The sequence below is a fragment of the Akebia trifoliata genome, unplaced genomic scaffold (genome assembly GCF_017979445.1).
Source record: "Akebia trifoliata isolate Shusen 1 unplaced genomic scaffold, ASM1797944v1 Contig00476_ERROPOS174545, whole genome shotgun sequence".
NCBI lineage: Eukaryota > Viridiplantae > Streptophyta > Magnoliopsida > Ranunculales > Lardizabalaceae > Akebia > Akebia trifoliata.
Genome location: NW_028237024.1, coordinates 64,440 through 82,844, shown reverse-complemented (window position 1 = coordinate 82,844; position 18,405 = coordinate 64,440). Strand labels below are relative to the sequence as shown.

The 18,405-nt window shown below is 34.8% G+C and overlaps 1 pseudogene across 1 annotated transcript; it reads right to left on the bottom strand.

Moving 5' to 3' along the window:
- Nucleotides 1-1,613: 1,613 nt before the first annotated feature.
- Nucleotides 1,614-17,315, bottom strand: LOC147381456 (MAP3K epsilon protein kinase 1-like; annotated as a pseudogene). The gene is made up of 10 exons (XR_015174561.1): nt 17,149-17,315; nt 12,309-12,376; nt 12,089-12,210; nt 11,806-11,988; nt 9,217-9,320; nt 9,067-9,122; nt 4,858-5,238; nt 4,633-4,766; nt 3,829-4,226; nt 1,614-2,036 (listed from the first exon to the last, which is right to left on the bottom strand). The product of XR_015174561.1 is annotated as an MAP3K epsilon protein kinase 1-like (transcript).
- Between the last annotated feature and the right edge of the window lie 1,090 nt (nt 17,316-18,405).

The window sequence follows — 18,405 nt, the reverse complement described above, 5'->3', positions numbered from 1 at the left end:
TAGATTACAATGGTGAGGCCAAGCTACTTTGTTTATGAAATTTCATGTTAAAAACAATGAACCCATCAACTTCAAAAAATAAAAATGAAAAATATTTTGTGAATAATATCAAATAAAATACATAATGAACATTCTATTAATTAATAAATTAACTTTGCAACCATTTTTCCTAGACATTGTAAAGATAAATAGCATAACCAATCAAGTAAAAGATTTATATTGGAAATAAGTTATACAAAATTCATAACCTGAGTTAAATAGAATGACGATTGTCAATAACAGTGCCTATAAGCAATTCACTCAAATCAGTAAGTAAGATCTATTGTAATTGAATCCAAATGGTGCAAACAGCCTCTTCAATCAATTCTAGGCCATCAACACTAGAGGGTTGTGGTGTTATTTTTTCTCAAATTGATCTCATTTGTCCTACAATTGTGCTAACTCTCCAATCTAGTAGAAATGAGTAGTTCTTATTTAATTTTTTTTGATAGATATAGATGGGTTAGCGGTTACTATGTGCTTATTCAACTTGCAAATCCTTAATATGCATAAGCCCAAAATATTAAATTCAAATTTTCTTATTTAGTATCATTTATGATAGATATGGTTTTCTAGATAAATTGAATTTTATAACCGAATCAATAAATTGGGTCGGGTCGGATCCTGTTTAGGTGAAAACAAAATGGATAGAGTGCATAGACCATAGATCTTTTTCTTCGAGATACACAAGGAAAAAATATATGGTTCTATGCACTACCACGTTAGGGAACATACAAAGAGCATCAGATTTTGGGGTGTCAGTTTATCACTAATTTTTCTAGAACCTATAAATAGCCATCGGGGTTTGAGACTTAGAAGCTTAATTTTCTTACATCAAAACCACACTACCTTCAAATAAAAACACAATCTTAGTGATAATTGCTGCTTCCACAACATTTTTCCAGTTCCAAGTACATATTATGTCATGTCTCTATTAAAATGTGCATCGACATTTTATACAAATAATATTGTCAAAATGGACCCTTTTTTACAATGATCATGTTGAGGACAAAACAGGGCTAGGACTAGGTCCGGTGTGTCACGGGCCCCCTATTCCATTGAGTTTGCTTTCCACATCTTACAAACAAATAATGTTCTTATAATTATTAAAAAAAATTCACTGTATTTCCACATTAATGGACACTTCCATTCCCAAACTAACCAAAATCAAAGTTTAAACCTCACTTAAAACCAGAAAAAAAAAAAAAAAAATTATCAAAAAGATAAGCACCACTACAATATTCTTTCATATGGATACTTATGCGGCAGGCCTACTAATCTTTACCAATCCAAAAGAGAGTACCGAGCTATTGATTCAATTAAAGTTAAAACAAAAAAGAATTGATGTCTGTCTAAAATAGTAGATGATTTACCTTCTGAACACAGTCAATTTGACCATCCTTACAAGAAGACAACACACCCCGACAGCAAGCCCTACTCCTTCCAAATGAACCAACAAATTGCAAAAGGTTGAATCCTCCAATGCAGTTATTCCTCTCTTTCCGGCACTCATTTTCAATGTGTGGTGTGTGAGAATAAAGCGTTTGTCGAGGTAAATATCAAAGAGTCAGAAATTAGCAATCTGAGGAAAAGTTGCATTTAGAGAAATAAGATTGTATATCATACACAACCGAGTCAAGATTTGAAAAAGTGGGAGAACAGCCGACCCAACACTCCAGATAAAATTGGACAGCTTAGCCCAATCTTGTTCCGTATACATTGAGAGAGAGCATAAACAAAACAAAAAAAATGAATAGTTAAATCTAATTACATTCTTCTCCAATAAAACAAATATACAGGGAGGCAGAAGCAGAGGTGAATTTACAGAACAGTGTTGATATGAAGCGCTTTAAGCAGTGCAGTAGCCATCTATTTCACCAAGACTTGGCCTCCAGAACGCTGCCCGTCTCTGCGCTCCTCAATCAGATTCTGAAGCTTATGAGGCAGATCATTCTCCACAATGAGTTGCTTTGGCCGGTATGGTGCTCGTAGACAGCCTGACATTATTGTAATAAAAAGTGAGAAAGCTCAAGGAATGAGGGGAAATATGGTAACTCACTGCTCGCAAGCCAACTAATGTTGTTTCAGGTCTGAAGCTAGGCATGCAATTCATGTTATTAAAAATGTTTCTGGTGCAAGCAGTAGAGTATTTGGTTCTTTGCATCAATGACACTCCAAGATCCATGGGGTCAGAATCTGTGAGACAACACATGCTTGAAAATTTATATATACGGAAGCTCAAAGCCACCATAATTAGTGGCCTCATTGATCATGAATATGAACCAAACACAAACTTCAGTAGGAGGCTTTAAGCCTCCATTGGTCAGTCATGTGATGGGATTTCAACATTAAACATCCTGCTGATGATCACAAACTTCTTGGGCTCATGACCAGGATGTGATTCTGAGTCAATAATATAAGGTGAAATAGAAATTTGTATAAAACAGTAATCACATTTTCACTATCAGCAATATAAATTTTGCTCCCAAACCAACCAAGGAAATTTGCCAGTTTATCTTATCTAAAGGCTTAGTTGCAAGAAGCCTCTACACAGGATGCAGCTCCCTATTTAGAATAACTCTTCTCCACCAAATACCGAAACACTAAATCCATCAGCAATTACTACCAACAATTCCAACCATCTGCGGGCTCTTGACATTTTGGAGAACCATCGCTTTTAATAATATAGATCAACTCATTCTTATCCACATAATGTTTGAAAAGTCATTGACACGCATATTCAGTAGCATTTCTGCCATTGATTCTATACTATAACGAATGAATCTTATATGCCACGAATAATATTATAAGACATATGTGACATACAACATTACAAAATTGCAACACAGAAAAAATCTGGTAACTCACCTTTATTAGTTTAAGCAGATTAAGGCAAGCTGTAGCATCTTGATGGTCGAGTCTTGCAATGAGCAAAGGTGTCAAACCATTGACTGCTAGTGTCATATTTATTCGGGAAGATTCTGCATTTCAAGATTAATAATATCCACTAATTCAATTAACGAATAATTATAAGACAAAACAGAGAAGACCTTCCCATAGGTATGCCATAAAAAATGGCTAACCTACAACATAAAAACACTGGGTGCAAAATTTGATGCATCCCACCTAGGAATTAGGATATTTCCAGTCAAAAGTTGACACAATCAGATGATTACCATCTGATATATTTCATTTTGGGAAGCAAATACTCCAAAAGAGGACAATTGATAGTACATAGAATCAAAAAATCAGGTCATAGTTAGCACAGGAGATTGAGTGGTTGGCCCCCACGCAGAAGATTTGCTGTATATTGGAGCTTGTGGAAGGAGAGGGACGGATGTGTTTTTCAGAGGAAGGAAAACTTATCTTTATAAGCTCTTTCTTGAGTTTAGTGGAATCTTCTTCGAGGATTTCTTAAATGTGTGTTCGAAGAGGGGAGAGGGTGTTATGCTAGTCGACAAGGGTTGAGGTTTGGCTTTTGACTTCTTTTTTTGTTTTTGTTTTTGTTTTTTTGGTTTTTTGATAGGCCGGTCTTCTCAACCACCTGACTTTGTATTCCTCTTGCTGTTATTTGCAATTGATAAATTTTACTTATCAGAAAAGAGAAAAGTGGTTACTCCCACACCCTTTCTCTGCTTCTGCATTGCATGTTCCACTATGCTGTTGGTAAACCATTCCGACAGTCAACTCAATTGAATATTTTTAAATGAAAAATGAGACATGCTCAACAGATAGAGACGAGAGAAAAAGAAAAAAAAAAAAAAGAGAAATGATAGGTAGGTAACTTACATGATAATTTTAAAGAATGGCTCCAATATGTGAACAAAATGTTGTTCTGGACAGCCTAACTTCACCAATTTGTGAACTGCTTCCTTCTTCAGTAACGCTTGTTCTACTTTCCTGCTTTCATTATCATGTGCCAAGCAAACTGCAATAGAATCTAATGTAGTCACTGACCACAGCTCATCATCCAGTAACTTCAAGTACACATCCAGCCCACCATGGGCCCTTAGATGCTCCCTTGAATTACGGGATGCATGGACCATATCGCAGAGTAGAGGTAAAGCGTATTGTTTCAAGGGTGAATCTGACATGATGAAATGCATCAAGTGTGGAATAATCCCGTTTTCAGCAGCTTGCTCGTCTCCTTTGTTCATCTTGCATAGGTTGAAGAGTGCATTGAGAACCTTCAACAATAGAATTTATTTAGTCAGACAACATCCTAAAATGGGTGGGTCATTGACACAAACTTTTCTCAGCTTAAGTCAAAACAACCTCTCAAAAATGAAGTGATGATATTGCATATGCCTTTTTCCACCTTGGCATCTTAGCCAAACTTCTTTTATATTATAGTCTCTCATTCCAATTCAACATTCATAATTCAATTAAAGAACAATAAATGCCAATGGTATGTTTCAGGATAGCTTACCTATTTCCAATAAGTCAGGTTTTTCAAAATATTTTAACTTTATATATTAAAAAAATAGCTTTGAAAAGCACACATACAAACACAAACTGGAAATGTTGCAGGTAGTATATTTATTCCCTGATCATCTTTGGGCTAGGAACAAAGCGCAAATCAAGAAGACTCACTTCATGATGTATTTGAGATAAAAGAGCCCCTTCTTGGAGTTCGAGGTTTGGGATCAAATGTTTGATAGCATCTGCTCGCTGAAGATTTTCTAGGCAATTGGGTCGGTCGACAAATGATTGATACACTTCAACAACTGTAAGAAAACAGAAGCAGCAACATCATATGGAGTCAGAATTATATAGAGACGCTGAACCTTTATAATATCAGTGAATTTCCATACAAACCTTCAAAAGTATAGGAGGTTCAACCCTATGGAACATCTGAAAAAGACGACTAAGCAAACTTTGGGTACACATGAAAGACTTGACAGTTGTGTCTACGTGGGCAAATTCAAGCAAAAGTTCTGCCACCTTTCAGGATAATCCCTAGCCACATCAGCGTTGAATGTTGATATGGGAAAGTAACCCGGAAGATGTCGCACCTCCTGGTCTAGCATTTAGGACACCTAAACCAGATAGCACACCCGAAGCTGTCTGAGATGCAACACCCGATGTTGAAGCAGCTCTCTCAAGAGATATCAGTAATCCCATCTTCTTATTTGCTATCTTATGCAAAATTCTAGGCATAGAGTCAAGATTTCCATTTTCTCTTCCACGTCCCAAAACCTTTGCAAAAGCATGAATGATTGGTTTAGCAACATTCTATCAAATGAATATATGATGTGGCAACAAAAAGCCCACCTGATTTTAAAGGATAATTTCTCTTTTATACAACACCTTGAACAACCAAGGAATAGCATATAAGAAAAATGATCCAAAAAAAGAAGAACATTTCTTTTCTTGATAGGTGAACAGAATTTATTAGAAGAAAAAGAGAATGTCCAAAAGGGAGGATGAGATATCCAGCCCAAAAACAGAAAAACAGCAAAAAAGATCCTACGAAAAAAGAACAAGCCCAACACAGCTTACTCCAGATTACATACCCTATCCCATCTTAGTCTTCAAAAAACACTCCTCTAAACACCTTAAAAAGGAAGAGCATTTCTAAAATACTCATCAAGAATATTATGTTACCAGTATATTAATAGTACCATGGTTAGACTTAGATCTGAAGGGAGTTATCCTCATCCCCCAACAACAGGTTAAGATTTTAAGGTTAGAACGTATCATGTCATTCAATGTTTTAATTGCACGAGGTGTATCTGAGGTGGTTTTCCATTATGAAGGGAAGCAATGCTTTGATCTTTCAAGGGAAATAAAATATAAACAAAAAAATTGCATAAAAACCATAAATAAAATTTAAAAATGAACAAACCATATAAATAAAAAGCAAACAAGAAAATTAGCAATCTTATATTTCATGATTTAACTCGATGATAGACAATCTTATATGTAGACATCATCAGCAGTAAACAGTTAAAAGAATAAATGTATAATCTATACAACGTATCAAGCAAACTCACCAAGTTGGCTCATTGTCCAGATTTTGCCTATACTATCAACTCACGAATATATATATATATATATATATATATATATATATATATATATATATATATATATTATAGATGGTGCTCAAACTTTTGATTTAAGGCTTTGCTGATGATGATAAAACTGATGCTCTCAAACCACAGTTTTCTCTCTACACATTTGACACACTATACATTCATCTTCACTCCACACTATGCCACCTCACCCTCTTAACTGAACTCTTCTATAAAATGCCATCCCATGTTCTTCTCTAAGGTGGGTTCTCCCAAGTCCCAATGATAACATGGCATCCCTGACAAGTTATTTCTGTTTAACTGAAAAAAAAATACATATAACTTTCTATTACTCTTTATAATTTACTTATAAAAAAAAATTTACTTGTTATAATTTGATCTAAATTTTCATTTTAAACATGGTTGTGGAGGGTAAGATGGGAAAAGAAAAAGATAAAGAAAACAACTACCCATTTTATAGTATAGAGTCAAGGCTTAAGCATCAACGTGCCTAGAGGCTTACATATCAACCTGTTGAGGCAAAAGCGTAACATATTTCAGTCGAGATTTGAGCCTCTAGACACAACCCATTTGTCTCACCTCAATTCATTGCAAAGGCACCTCAAGGGATGCTTTTTAAACAATGGCTTCAATATCATCTTATCAGCAAAGTGATGAAGTTAAAATGTACAAACTTGAAGTTGTATATATATATATATATATATATATATATATATATATATATAGCTTTGTATTAACATTTTTGTAACAACACTACAAAGTGGCCAGAGAAGAGAGACACAAAACTGATCACCTGCAAATTCTGCCATCAAGAAATTTAGTTCACCATTTATTTTCCTTTCTTCAGATGCATGTAGCAGAGGCAGTATACTTTCATGCCTCTCCAATCCAGAGAAGTGGCGCACATAGTCAAGATGACCAGCGAAATGATGAGAAGGAGGTTCCTTGTCTAACAAGCTAAGAAGAGGTCGAACTTGATCTTGCTGAGAAACTAGTGTATTAGGGAATCCATTTGATGCAAGTTCCATTTGTTTTGGAGGCTTATCAGTAGATATCCTATTACTAGTAGAATATAACTCGAGACCTACCATTGGTCCAATAACTCCCACCAAAGACAATCATATTTTGAAGGCAATCCCAATCATCCAATACACAGACAATCAAGAAAAGGTCTATAAAGCCTAAATGCATCTATTCCCAAAAAAGGAAACCTTCTAAGAAAATTTGAACGACAGGGCTCGGATCGCCAGTATGTGCCACATGCAAATCATAGCATCATCATCTTGGAGATCAAGTGTATCAACTTTCCATGTATTTTTCAACATAAAATTGCACATAATATGGTACGAGTGCAGTACAAACCTGTATTTTGCATAATCAACCTCTAGAAAATCAACCACAACAAGTATTTCCTAGCAAGCAATGAACATTTGCAGTGTTAAGGAGCTGGACAGAAGAAGAAGCTTCCATAATTTCCAACATAGCTAATTTATGGAGACACAAGCTACAAGACCAGGAAATACATAGGGAAAAAAAAATATAAACCTCAACTGACAAAGCTGTTGCAAGAAACAAGCTGCTTGCATACGAACTTCACAGGGACGATCAGGTACCGCAAAGCTCATCACAAGAGGAATCTGTAATTAATTTACAACGAAAACATTTATAAGCATGTTCCAATTCCAAAATGCACTGAAGAAAAAGAAAAAGAAAAGTCCAGTTACTGAGGATGAGGTGGATGAGGATAACCATACATCTGAATGACCTCCTCAAAAGTCCAAACCCACGAGCACAGTGCACAAGGTGAATAGGTAGAGGTAGGGTCCTATCAAGAAGGTCTTATCTAAAAATGGATCTAATTTTAGAACTTATGTGGCCTTCACGTTCTTTTGGAATCTCAAAAGAGTTCTTAAAAATAAAAAAGTTTGGATGTTTTGGATCAACCGATCAAATGAATCCATTTTTGTTAGTAGCCATCCAACTCCAACAAAGCAATGCCACATGTAGGAAAAGATGAAGTTCCAGTATTACTAGGCCTACAAGACAAGCCTAAGTGATAGACGGTGTACTTACCAGGCCTACAAGACAAGCATTTTCCCGGAAATGTGTTACCTTTGATTATTTGATTTATAATTTGGAGAACCGAACATATAACCTGAAACAGAAAAAGTCATACAAACATGTTTGGTTCTTCAGAATTTTTTAATTGCAATAAGAGCTTGGCTTTGAAGTCATGAAATGGAACTCAAATCAATCCCCAACCCAAACTCAAGAACACCAAATCCATCAATCTTTCTATTACAATCTCTCCAAAACCTCTCCCAAAACTCATCAAATGCACTCTCTGTTCCACTAAACTAAATTTCCAACCTATGTTGCCATACAGTACAATCCATTTATCAAATAACCTTTCAACCTAAGAATATCATATATTAACTGTATGGATTCATATAGTACAAATCCATCCAACCTACATTATTCCAAAACAATATAAATTACAAGAGAAAGGGAGTTCAAAAGAAACCTTAAAATAATCAAATTTTTATATAATGGATCTCTGTTCTAATTTAACACAAAGAGAGCTCCTATGAACTCTATATTAACACAGTTCAAAAATGGTCTAAACCTATTATAATCTACTCACAAAAGATCAAAATCCTATTATCACAATCATTTGACCTAAGAAGAACTTTTATCATCAAAGAAAAACAAGGAAGAAATATAAATAGATCGAATATGAGGAAATTGATACTCAAAACCATTACTAATCAAGATAGATCTATAAGATTTGAGAAAACAACAAGATTTACCATAGAGAATGACTGCACACAAGATCAAAGACCCACGATTTCTCCAGGATCCATCCATGGTGTTAGGGTTTGTGTTCTCTCTCTCTCTCTCAAAGGTGGAAAATAGAATGATAGATCTCTCTTTGAACAATTTTTTTAACTTAGAAAAAATATAAAACCTAAAAAGATAAAACCCTCACTTGAGTTTGATTCGAAGATTGCAAGGAGAAGGAGAAGACGAAGACGGCGACGACGACTGAATCCATAAAGTCACGAAAAAATATGATTAGAGAGGAATATCAACTTGAGTTCTTAATATTAGTGATGAACAACTTGAGTGGAAAAAATACCTAGTGCACAAGAAGTACTGTGGGAATGACAAATGTCGAAATTGTTACTTCGACTTTTCATAGCAAAGCCCTACACAACATCACAAAAGGGTCGGCAACACCTCCTAAACACAAGCAAAAAAGAATTAAGTTACAAACACAGGAAAAACTACAAAATAAAATGCCATATACAATTAAAGAAACCAAAATCAAAACCACAAACACAATCCCTTTTCTTTAAAATAAACAAATCCAATGGTCAAGATAAAACATGAATCTTGAGGATAAATCACACCCGATTGTTGGATTTTGCATTTTAACTGTTGAGATTGTGTATTTGTTAAGGATATAGGGACTTTCACTAGTAATATCACACAATCTGAACCCTTTGAGCACCACAATTTAATCTTAGCCTTATAGATTATAACCATATTCACTCCAAGTAACATAGGCCATAGAAATCTATTTACCAGAGACACCACAAATGATCTCACCATCATCAATGCAAGGACTACAATAGTATTCATTTAATTTATACAATCTAAACCATCAAGACACCACAATTTGATCTGACTCCATAATATCACTATCATCACATCAAGACATAGATAACAACCATAACTTATTCCATTTATCACAGAAATCCTTTTTCTAAAAGGCCACATGAAATTACTCTTCACCAAGCACAAAAATATTTCACCAAATTTTAATCCCAGTCCTTTGGAATAATATTTTGACAAACAATATCGGTTGCATCATCTAACTTCAATGGGATTTATTTAACTAGAAACTCAAAATCATTCCATTTCCAATCCTAGAATTCAATAATAGATTTATAAGAACATTAAACAAATAGAATCTGAAATATTTAGCCCTAAGGGCTGTCATCATATAACACTTAATCAAAACCATCAAAATATCACAATCGAATCTCGTTCTATGCACCTCACTCTGTAATCTTCACTACCATCAAAGTACAAATCAAAGATAATAACCTCACTACATATAACAAATGAATCTTTTCTTTAAAAGGTCCACAAAAAAATACATCTTCCAAATTTCAAACTTTTTGAAAAAGTAAACTCAATTATTTCATTTTCAATCCCAAAACTAAAAAATGTTGTTAAAAGTCATTCAAGAAAGTGAATATGAAATTTAATCCTTTAGTTGGAGACCTAGACAAAAATAATATCGATCACATCTACCAAATTTCAAACTTATTGAAAAGGTAAACTCAATTATTTCATTTTCGATCCCAAAACTCAAAAATATTGTTCAAAGCCATTCAAGAAAGTGAATATGAAATTTAAAGTAATGTAAAGTTCGCAAATCCTATCCTTTTTGTGATTCTTATTCAATTTTGATGTTATTCTTTCCAAGTTTTCAAGTGTCATGGATCTCACTCATGTCTATGCTTGATTTTTATAAATGATTGTATATTGTTGCTATCTTTGAGAGAGTGACCCTACATGAAGCATTCTTCCCTTTCTCACCATCCGATCCTTTTGATGCATGTTATTTGTTATATATGCACCATTTCTCCTCAAACCAATTTACATTTATTCTAACCCCAAGGGTTGGCCTAGTGGAAAATCTAGCCTAGACAAACTCCTCAAGAAGGGTAGGTCAAGTATTCAAAACCGCACGAAGCAATGAATTCCTTGGGGCCACCCCCTTCAGGGTCCCGTTCACCCTCAACTCAACTAGTTGCATGTATGACTTTCCGAGGGAGTGGTGCATGTGACCACGGGATTAGTCTCACCCGAAGGGTGGGGGGATACCTACGATAAGCAAAAAAAACATATATAGATAGATAGATAGATAGGATTATGATCCATGTACACACATATCTACTCATATATCTACAATGTGTTTTGCCTTATGTGGGCTAAAAGTTTTGGATTGAACTGATTTTTGGTGAGGATGATCTCTATGACGAGAAGATCATCCCCACCAAAAATCAGCTAATTCTAAAACTTTTAACCCCGTATTTATGAGTTGAAGAATTGTGGACTGTCCATTTTTTGTAAATCACTTTTGACGAGATTAAAATTTTTGGATTGAGCTGATTTTGGGTGAGGATGATCTCCTCATCATAGAGATCATCCTCACCAAAAATCAGCTCAATCCGAAACTTTTAGCCACATAGGACAAAACACATTGTAGATATATGTGTACACGGAACCCAACTATATATATATATACACACATTTATTTAGAATTGTAATTAGTCCTTTTGTAAGTGATCATGACTTTTTCTCCCACCAAATCAAAATGTCTATTCTTTCAAGACTAGCTTTTTCTGATTTACTCCCTTGAGTTTCTCCCTATTCGGATTTTTTAATCATTTCCTTTAGGACTTTTAGTTCAACTGGAAAAGTTAGCTAGCACAACATCATAGTAAAATACAGATCTAGGTAACATAGCTTCCTTTTTTTGTATGTTATAAGACTAAATAGGTTATAGTAAATGGCTTTAAATATATGAGATGCATTCATAATTCAATTTTCAATTCATTGATCATAGACTAATAATTCTCAAGGTAGAAACTAATTATTAAGTATTTGATAAAACAACAAAGAAATAGGTCTATTATTTTATTGCAGATACCTGTAATCTCCCTGTTTTCTTTAAAGATCATCCTCCAACCTCATGAAATTCTGAGTCCTCCCTCCAAATGAACTTATCCAAATGCCCATCAGATTCCTCATCACACCACCATTCCTCACTTTCTGTTCTTCTAAAAGCTACTCGACTCCTTGACCATGATGTACCAAATATAGCAGTCTGACTCTGATCAATAAGGAAGTAAATAAAAGAAATTAGAAACCAACCTATCTATCTGACTCTGATAGGTAGGAGTAATGAAACAAGGGAAGGAGTTGCATCTCACCATTTCCACATCGATTAGGAACCACAGGCTTAGAACCTGATACAAAATCGATCACTCGATTCCTCTCTGGATGGATACTAGCAGGATAGGATAGGATATGATACTAACCATCATCTAAGCTTCTGCCACAAGACCCAAATATTAATCATCAAAGAGTTTAGAGAGGTGAAAACAAAAATTACAAATTAATAGAAAGAACAAAGTTATAAGACATATATACCTTTCAATGGTGAGTGCAGCCATGTGGATCAGGATCTGAAAGTTTACTTCAGCCAATGTTTGGTTAATCTACAAGTTAAATATGTTCTTAGTAGTTGAATAATAGCTATTGTGAACAACTTCTTGGCTGATATGAAGTTGCACTTTTAACCATCAAGTGGTAGACCAAATGTCCCCAAAAGAAGCATAGAGTATCCAACAAATTTAAGGGAGAAGATCTTATGAGAGTCATTTTCCTAAAAGAGGATGTGTTTGTGTGAGTGTGTGTTGGGTTGGGGGGGGGGGGTCTTTGTTTGTATGTGTGTGTTGGTCGATGGGTGGGTGGACGGTTTGCGTTCTGATACAAAAGAGGCATAATATTTTTACAATTCAATTAAAATAGTTATGCTTATTTAAAAATAGCTCTAACCATGAAACATATTTTAGACAATTCATTGTAGTTCATGAATACCAAAAGAAGGCACTATTTCATGTATGGTTTTACCACATCATACCTTCATTTATTAGAAGAAAGTTCAACATTAAAGACAAACGACCAATGGATAAATAGTAACACAACTTTTTGGTTCCACCATTTGTGGACAACGTCACATCTAAAATACAAAACCGTGAAGGTTGGTAATTGAGCATTCCTAAAAACCTAGAAGTACCTTAGTCAATTGTAATTCTTCAACAACTCAATGGCTATGTAGTTAATGTGAAGAAAGATGAAATCCAAAATTCTAGAACTCTGCTTCTCAAATAGTTCTAGCCCAAGACTCACAACCAAGAAGAAGAACAATTAAAAGGATGAAAAGGAAAAATATTAATTTAATTTAAGGAAATTTTACAAGTTGGAAATGAGATCTCCACTTGCACAAGGTATGAAATTTGGAGTGTTGATGGTTTCTTACTCACTTTCTCTTTTCTCAAGGGCTATTTCAAGGACTTGGTGGTGAATGGGATTCCCTACATGTACATATAGGTGGTGGAGGAAATTTATAGCATGTGAGACTGCTTGTTCAAGAGGGTTCAACATGGAAAACGAATTTGCCACACATTCTTGTGCGATAAGAGATGCAACATTATACTCCGCCCCTAATATTACTTCATGCTCCACCATGCACATGCCGATCCACATGACAAAGTGACATGGTATGAACAACACGAGAAGTGGTGCCCATACAAAATTACATAAATATCCTCACTACATCCCACAAAATAAAATAAGAAAATAAAAATAAGATTTCTAGAAAATTCACTTTAAAATTTAACAGTTAAGAAGACCTAGTTAAACAAAAACAAAGATTATTTTTTTGTTTGATAGGTATAGCATTAGTAGTTAGCAAATGAAATTGGGCTCTAGGGAAAATTGAAACACAGATAGAACACCAAAAACAAAAAGAATTCAGCTGCAGTACATACCCTTAGAAGAAGAGAGAAAAACAATTGGGAATAACATATAACAAGATGTTCAGTATAGTAAATAATTGAGACCTCAATAGGTAAAACTACATTGGAGTAAGAAAAAAAAAACATAAGTAATATTTAAAATAAAAATCCAAAGTGAAATAATCAATGTGAACAACATTGCAAGAAAGAACCGAGTGACATTATTATAGTAGAAGAGTACTAGGAAAAAGTTCGAAGGGGGACCTAAGTTGATATGGAAGTATTTGGATCGTCACCAAAAAATATTTCAAACCAAAGCAGGACAAACTAAGCCAAACGGACTTTCTTTTAATGACTAATTCAATATAACATCTTCCCCCTTATCAATGAAACCCACACAAATGATATGCAATACTTAAACCCCTTATGAGTATGGATAGTAAACAGAGGCAAAAGAGACAGTAAAGTCAACAGTGAATGTCTTATAGTCAATGAATAATTGAGACAGACACTTTTACTACTCATCTATTAGAAGAATATTCAACATTTGTTGTCACTGAGTGAAATAATGAACTGGACTATTCTAGACTAGGTTCAGATTTTAGGCCAACATGCAGTTCGATCACTATGGAAACTAAATGCAACCTAGTGAAATGTCAAACCTAGCCATTGCCCAAGGGAGATGTACTTTTTTATTTCTTTTTTTGACGCAACAGCCAACCCCATTGATAGTAGGAGTAATCCTTTTAGATACACCATGCCACCACAAACATGTGTATCGAATAAATCACGGGTAGGAAGACTCAATCTCACGACCCTGGGGAGCAAACCCAGGCCGCTCAACCACTGCTCCACCACTCGGGTGGTTTGTTTTAATTTATAAAGTAAAATCGCCAATGGGGGAGACTCAATCTCACGACCCTGGGGAGCAAACCCAGTTCGCTCAACCACTGCTCCACCACGAGTGATTCATCTTTATTTTATCGAATAAAATCGCGAGTGGGGAGACTCAATCTCCCGACTTTGGGGAGCAAACCCAAGTCGCTCAACCACTACTCCACCACTCGTGTGTTTTTTTTTTTTTTTTCTTATCCCCCTTTTTATGATTTTGCATTAAGATTTTCAGAGGATGAGCTTTTTAGCCTTTATGCTTTCACACTTTTGAACTTCAGGGTATCATCATTTTTCAACCCAGGGTTTACTATTAGGCAGCCTTTTCCAATGGCACATACCAATGGCGGCTTTCACACTAATGTATCACTTTTTTTCTTTTCTTTTTGGGCTTCATTTCTTTTCACTTTTGTCTCTCATCCTCTTTTTTATGATTTTGCATTGAGATTTTCAGGGGATAAGCTTTTTTAGTCCCTTTGCAATGTGGTGGCTGTCACACTTCTGAACTTCAGGTATCATCATTTTTCAACCCAAAGTTGACAATTAGGCAGCCTTTTCCAAGGGCACATACCAATGGCGGCTTTCACACTAATTATAAACAGTCATTTTTACTACATCTCAACCCATAAGGAAATAACTAAGGAAGCTCAATCAAAGGATACATGTAAGATCACATAGTGATAAAAACTGCAACATGGCCACAATCTAATCCTTGCTAGTAATAGACAGAGGAAATTTTTAATATTTAAAATTTTAAGTTTAATTGTATTCAGCGGAATATGTTAAATTTGTTCCACAAAACATGGTTAAGAAAAATTGGTCTAAGATCATGATCATCAAAGACTAACCAATTGGATCACCCTCTAGTTGAAGAGTAGTAAAGAGACTACCTATTGAGATTCAAAGATATCTAACCCATACTATAGGCTCAACTGCTCTAAATTCTCATAACATAATTACGATGAAGGGATGATCAATACATATAGGGTTCCTAAAATGCAAGTCACATAAGAAGATTTCAAATTAATTTTATAATTTCAAAAAGAATCAAGAAAATTGTATTTCAAAAACAATAAGTAAACAAAAATGTATGTATGATTAGGAACCATATGACGAATGAAATGAATGCAGAAAAAATAGAGTAGATAATTGAAGAGGTATACTACAATATATTATAAATGAATGTGATTTTTCTAATTAAATTATGATACTTAAGTTTTAAGTGGACTTACGTATGTGTTATATATTTACTATTATATTGTCCTATTTGGTTTGAAACATTTAAGTTTTTAAGACAATTGTGAAATAGGAAAACAAATTACTTGTTAACCTACATAAAAATACTTTACACAAAAACTAGTTGGTGTGCATGTGTTGTATAAATATGGCTCAATCTGGTTAGCAACATGTAGATTTTTTCAAATTCAATGGCCTAAGAGAGATGCACCATTGTTCTACATCAAGGTTGGAGCAAACAATAGGTAGCATGCTGTCAGTCCCAATAACCTTCCCCAATCACTCAAATTATAAAATCAGAGAGAGAGAGAGAGGAATGTGACTTCTAATGCCCTAGCCCTATCCTGAAAACTCAAATCAATCTTCTCTGCAACTTAAACTGAACAAGAGTCCCAACTGACCAACAACTCTCTTCTCTATTGTAAATGTATGCGTTAGGTAGAGACTTATAATAGAGAAGAACATCGTGGGAATTTCCAATCCAATTAGTTCAATTTTAGGTAAATGGGTTAAAAATAGAAAATCAAATGTGGGTTAGTGAAAATCCTAATTTCTAATTATGGTTCTGAAAAAAAATCAGATTTTGAATAAGGGTTCTTCTAAGGAGAAAGTGGAGATAAAGGTTAGAATAGGAATAAGAATGAGCTACACTAAGTTTGCATTACAGTTAGGGTTATATACAGTAAATTGAAGATTTCTATCCGATTCAAAAACAAAATATAAAATAAAAACAAAACACAGTAGGATACATAAGAAACACAAATTCAATGACCTGAGATAGATGCAGCAACAAAAAAATGTGTGGGAGATTGATAGAAAACTAGCCTAATTGTAGTCCTACTGTTGGTTTTCTCTTTTTTTTTTTTAGTACCACACCAAGCAAATCAAAATTTAAAGTTTTACACCATAGTTCATTAATTTATTCAAACAAAGATGTAAGTGGAAGAATCAAACCCTCTCTGTAGCTCCAGCCAGATGAAAGCAGTGATTCTAAATCAAACCTAGAGTGACTTCTTGATCCAACCCAGATTAGAGAGTTCAGAGAGAAAGTAAACCCAGGCCTATTCTTCTCGATTGACAAATACTCCAATTTGGAAGTCAAATGGTCAAGAATATCCCTAATCTTCGCAGGTCCGTAATTCCAGAAAATTTTAGTTCATTGAATCCGATTTGATTCTTCTCAGTGTCGTCGTCTCTGGATGAGATTTTACAGAGGTGATAGCTACCATGTAATTTGACCTAGATAGGTTTCTCTTTGGCTAAGGAATATTGATGAAAAAGAAAACAATTAAGAATCAAAGAGAGAATCATAGAGAGAGGAAGAGAGACGAAAAGATGAATACCTAGAGGTTTTGAGACGAAATCCTTTGAGGAGACGCTGGTGTCTCCCGTTGAGACTCAAGGGTTTCTTCTCTGCCAACAAATGAGAGAGAGAGAGAGACGTTGAGACTCAAGGGTTTCTTCTCTGCCAACAAATGAGAAGGAGAGAGAGAGAGAGCGTGCGCTCTGATGTGGTGGGTGACGTCTCGGTTTTATAGAGAAGAAGCGGGATTTCAAAATCGTACAGCTGTTTATTTGACGTGTTAATTACCGTTACGGTCAAGCTCCGTCCATTTGAAACGGCTGACAGACATCTCTCGCATAATCTCAATTTTCTTTACTAAGATTAAGAGGGTTAATAGAAATTAATATTTTTTTAATAAATTAATTTAAAATTTAACAATTTTTTTAAAGTAATTTTTTCCTTTTTATTTTTTTAGCTATTATTTTTTTTAGGATTTTACTTGTTTAAATTTTATTTAAGCTCCTAACTAAGTTGTTCATGCATTCCAATGTGTACAAAAATAAAAAAACTTGGTCAATTAAAGAATCCACACATCAAAAAAACTAATCCAAAAGAAAAATAAAAAAAAAAACGTTGGAAGAACCATGTTTTTCTCTTTAGTGCCCAACTCCTTTTCCCTCCAACATCCCCAACCTCTCCATAACCACACGTCCTCTCTCTCATCTCTCCCCTCTGTCCCTCTCTCGCATTCTATTGTGGAACCACCATAAAAGAAAAGATCAAGCAACCATTAAGGGACACATGTTTTGGGCTGCCTTCCATTATAAAAAAAAAAAAAATTGCTCCATCTTCTTCTTCGATTAGACCTGTAACCTTCTTCCTCTTCACCATTAAAACATCCACATCTTCTTCTCAAGTCTCCCTAAAATCTCACTTTCTTCACCATTAAAAAAATCAGCAACCATTGAAGAAAAAGGAAAGACGTTTTTGACTACCTTCCAAAGAGATTAAAAAAAAATGTGATCATCTTCTTCCCCCCCCCCCCCCCCCCCAAAAAAAAAAAAAAAAAAAAAACTGTAATGCACCTCCTCTCGTTTTCTGATTTTTTTACACCAACCATAAACCAACCCCTTTTCTTCTCTGTTCATTGCTGCCCCAACATTTTTCCAACCACTCTCTTTCATCTCTAATAACCAACGTTTCTGCCATTAAACTCCTCTCCAACAGCCAACGTCTCTACCATTAAACCTCTTCCACTGCAACTTCTCCTTCACGTTTTATAGCAGGCCCCTATACTGCCTCCATAACCATCATC